Source organism: Physella acuta, unplaced genomic scaffold (assembly GCF_028476545.2).
Source record: "Physella acuta isolate Inbredline_101_S28 unplaced genomic scaffold, ASM2847654v3 ptg000335l, whole genome shotgun sequence".
Taxonomy (NCBI): domain Eukaryota; kingdom Metazoa; phylum Mollusca; class Gastropoda; family Physidae; genus Physella; species Physella acuta.
The window spans coordinates 1,105,001-1,109,641 of NW_026731854.1; the positions used below are offsets into that span (position 1 = coordinate 1,105,001).

The 4,641-nt window shown below is 33.0% G+C and overlaps 1 protein-coding gene across 1 annotated transcript in view; it reads right to left on the reverse strand.

Moving 5' to 3' along the window:
* The window catches only part of LOC131940906 (cytochrome P450 10), an 11,383-nt gene extending 9,323 nt beyond the window's left edge, over positions 1 to 2,060 (reverse strand). Inside the window, exon 1 of the mRNA XM_059299812.1 lies at positions 1,981 to 2,060. The gene's annotated coding sequence lies outside the window, so the exon portion shown is untranslated. The remainder of the gene's footprint in view (positions 1 to 1,980) is intronic.
* Between the last annotated feature and the right edge of the window lie 2,581 nt (positions 2,061 to 4,641).

Genomic DNA, 4,641 nt, shown 5'->3' on the forward strand with positions numbered 1-4,641 from the left:
AGCTAAAGACAATGGAGAATGAAAAAGTGGTGGTTATGGCACAATATGAGAAAGACAAATAATAGCATCACTACGCAGGTGCTTGTGTGAAGTCCACGGGGAAAGAGGAAGAGAAAAAGACCAAATAAGTCCTGAAGGAAATCGTTTGAAATAGAGAAGGGGGAGGCTGGATTATTAGGGTTCGATCTTCATAAAAATCAAGTGAGTTGACGCAGTGTTGCCTACGCCTATGCACCTTAGGAAGCTGAAACGAATAAAAAGAAGAAAATCAAAAGAGTTAAGAACAGTGGGTTCCTACGAACCCAAGAGGCTCGGTAATTCTGGCTCAATGCTTCAGCGTAGGTCAAGATACACACCCGACTCAATGATTTTGTCAGTGTGGACGATACAACTATTATGAAGGGGCCGGTGAATGCACATATGAAACGGGTGGGGTTGGGTACCTCCAAAAAGTTAAGAACCACTGCTTTAGAGTGTAGGCCTACTTTGTAGAAGGTGCAAACTTTAATTGGTTTACTTTTGGTCGTGTCTTTAGAACAATTTCTATAATAGTATATTACAATTTCAAATTATCACTGAGTAGTTAAATCGTACATTTAAGCGTTAATACAATTAGTTTCTTTTCTAAGTGTTAAAAAAGCTATCTACTCAACGATCCAGTACGAATCCTTTCGATTTTAGATGGTGAAAAGCGCCCCTCCCCGCCCACACCATCTTGGACAAAGTTGGTAGAGCGTATTTTAAACGTCACTAACTCTTTTTTTAATGTTGCGCAATCGTAAATACGGTTTAGTACAATGGATTTAGTTTCCAATTGATAATAATTATCTAGTCACTAATCCAGTGTAATTTTTTCCGATTTTAGTCTTCGAAAAAGCGCTAACCCCCCATCTAGGAAAGCTGGAAAGCGGTTTTGCCGGTCACTGTTTCAAATAAAGGTATATGTTTTACAGTTACAAAATCAAGGTAGAAAACAGTTAAATCAGTATGCAAAGGCTCTTAGCCGTTAAATATCTTAACTTGGACTGTTTATAATTCAAAACTGCAGCTTAAAATGAGATTTTTAATTTTTTTTCTATCCCTTTTGGCGCCCCCTAGGCGGCTGCCCTCCCCGCCCCCCGTACCTACGCCTCTGATCTGTAGTCTGTAGTTCTGTAGCGTGTACGGGAAAATACAGTGACTACGTGTTTAGTAAAAAATAATACTCTCATTTTTAGAAAAATACTATACTACCCGCCCAATCACTTTCGACATCCATTGATAGCAATATGCAAGGTATGAAGAATGGTGGGGGGGGGGGGGGGGGGGAATGGTCATAGGGAATTCGAGTTTTATGGACGTTTGCAGGAAAAATGGGTTGTTGTGGGAATTGACTTAGCGGTAACTTTCACACATCAAATATACTGCTACGAAAAATAGCTGTCGAAAATGATATATTTTAATAAATAAAATCACCTTACTCCTTTAGAAAATACTTAAATTGATTAACTTTCTTAAATAATTACGTTGAAAACACGCGTATTTATTGTGTTTGTTTGTTCAATCCCCTGGTGAACACCTAACTATCAATAACACAACACACCCAACCAAGGACTACAACTATGTACAAATGAAGAGTACCTATAGTGCTATAACACAAAACTCACGCACTATCAGGGAAGGTTGCTTGTTAAGGACTGACAATTTACATTATATTATATACACACATATATATATATATATATATATATATATATATATATATATATATATATATATATATATATATATATATATATATATAATTCACGCCAAATAAAAAGAAAAAAGACACAACTTTGATAACTGAATAGTTCTTATGAAAAATTTAATCAATATAAATTAATAAGTCTAGCCTATACATATATTTAAAAATACTTATTAAATTAGATTTTTAAGAGCAACATTAAAATAAAAAAATAATAATTCCCAAACATTTTTCACAGCAATCTTAGCACTTACCACGATAGCTTGACAACGCAAGTTTCCCCGTCTGCTAACCCGTCTGCTGAGTGCAGCTTCACATCGACCTGTCGGTACAGTCTGACCCAGTTCTTGTGTAAATAGTTGAATGACGTCACAGAGTCGAATTGTTGTGAAATCTCTACATACATGAGCGTGTCTGCCAGCTAAAGGACGCTATAAAAAGTTTCAACATAGTTTAGTTAAATATGTTTGCAATATAGAAAACATGGATGGAAACTATTTTTTTTTACTTTACTTATCATGATTTTTAGTGAACGAAAATGTTATATTTTAAAACTAAATGCTTAAGTAATGCTAAAAAAAAATGTTTGTGTTATTTATGTCCATATATATCTATATGTCTATCTATCTATCTATATATATATATATATATATATATATATATATATATATATATATATATATATATATATATATATATATATACAACAGCTACACACTTATATTTTGTTAAATTACTTTTAATTAGCCATTTTAAAGACTAACGACAGACATTAAACAACCGTACTGATAACTCAACTTGCTAATGTTTTCACTTCTTGATCTTGAGCTAGATTCTTTTGTTCGGAAAATGAAAAAAAAAACAGAGAAAAACATCGTGATTTGGAAATCTTAGCTATAAGAACATATTGGTAGGTTTCGTTTCGATATTTAGAAATAAAATAACCACTTCAAGGGATGCATTTACATTTGTACAGCTAATGCTGAAAGTAACACAGTTATAAATTCAAAGATAATGAAATAAAAATATTTTTGTGCTGCAACTTTCAATGAACACATAGGATCGGCGTTGTCTGGTCAGTAAAGCTCATGGTTGCTGAACCAAACAAATCTCCAGTTATTATTTCTTCAGCTACAAGTTGTCCTGCTATTTGCCAGGTAATTATTTAGCAATGCTTACTTCTGATACAAATGCTTTAGTTTACTACAAGTTTAAGTTTTAAAAAAAATCAATCGCATTCTACCACCCCCAACCGCCTCACTATATTTTCCTGTACCCGCCTCTGCCTTTGTATAACTTGCCAGCGACCTGCTAGACATTGAGCTGTATTACACAGCCAGAAGTAGTGTGTAAGGTCACCGAGGGTTTTCCTTATGGCATTTTTTTTTATTAAGAGAGAGAAAGCTTGCAATATGCGTTCGTATTTAATTCCGAATCCAATCCTACGCTTTAGTCTCCAAATTCTTCATGTATAGCTTCTTTCTTTGTTAATTAAGTTACGTTGTGCAGTCATTTCATACGTACTGGAATAAATATTATGTTATATACCTACACGGCCAGCAGGCAGTGTTTCTTCCAGACTTTTTTCTCTGGGGTGGGGGCATTTGAAACATTCGGGGGGGGGGGGGGCGGTAGATTTTCTTCGGGGGGGGGGGGGGGCGGACACTGTTAAAAGTATATATTTTTCATTTAAATTATATAAATTTCATTTCGAAGAGATGCCTGGAAGAAACTCTGGCAGCAGGAAGGAAATATAAATATTAAGTAACACTTTTCGACAAAGCTCGTGGCTTTTATATTCCTATCTAATCGGCATTAGATAGATTATGAATATTTCTTTTTTTATTCAAGTTGCGAAGTTTAAATAGTACTTTTTGAAGGACAAAAAAGATATTCACACAAAAGTCATCTTTTTTTAATCTTGTGAAATAAATTTGAACTACACATAAAAATGTGGAAGCAAATAACAGAATGGGAAATCATATAAATACCAACCACCCGTAAAACAGATATTTAAAGCGAAAGCTATATGAACAAAGCCTGTAAAGTAACTGTAGCACTTTAACTACTGGACATATGCTGATGCTTTTCATATTAGCTTATTCACAAAATCCTTTTGTTAGCTAGAAACCAAAAAAAAAAAAAAAAAATAAAAAAAAAATAAATAACAAAAAATTAAGGCATTAAATAAAAGACTTCGGTCTTGTAAGTGTCAATAAGATCATGCAATGCGTATTAAAACGTGACAATTTTTGTTCTCCATTTAACACTGTATGCTCTTTGTATTGTATTATGAAATCGTACTTTAATGTTCAGATGAGATTGATCGGCAATAGCTAATGATGTGATTTCATACCGGTGCTTCGCCACGCAACAAACTTTTTGTATAATAGAAGAAATTTTACCAAACATAACATCTACTTTTGAAATTCTCGTGAAATAAACATTTCTCCAAATTAAGTAATACAATTGTATAAAATACGTTTTAATAAAAAAGCTTTTATGTTATAATGCACTATAAATGGAGAAAATAAATAATTGTCTCCTAATATATAATAATTCAGTATTATTTAAACTACTATAAAGAAAAGCGTGGGTCATTTTATTATATTTTGCATACCTTTACTAGAGACCCGCACTTTTCAATATAGTTATTTAAATAGTTGTGTATTATTATGTATTTAAAGAAAATAGTTTAAACAACATTTTACACGGCATTTTACACGACAGAACTTAAAAATATGTAATATGTCAAATTTGATGTCAGATTGCATTGTCTTCAAGTCTTGACCCACGTGCCAACTTTGAAAAGAATCTGTCAGTTAAAAGTGCTCTAAATTCCACAACAGAGGAAGCAAGTTATACAAAAGCTTGTAAAAATCCCAAATTGTTGTCAATATTTTAATATATATATA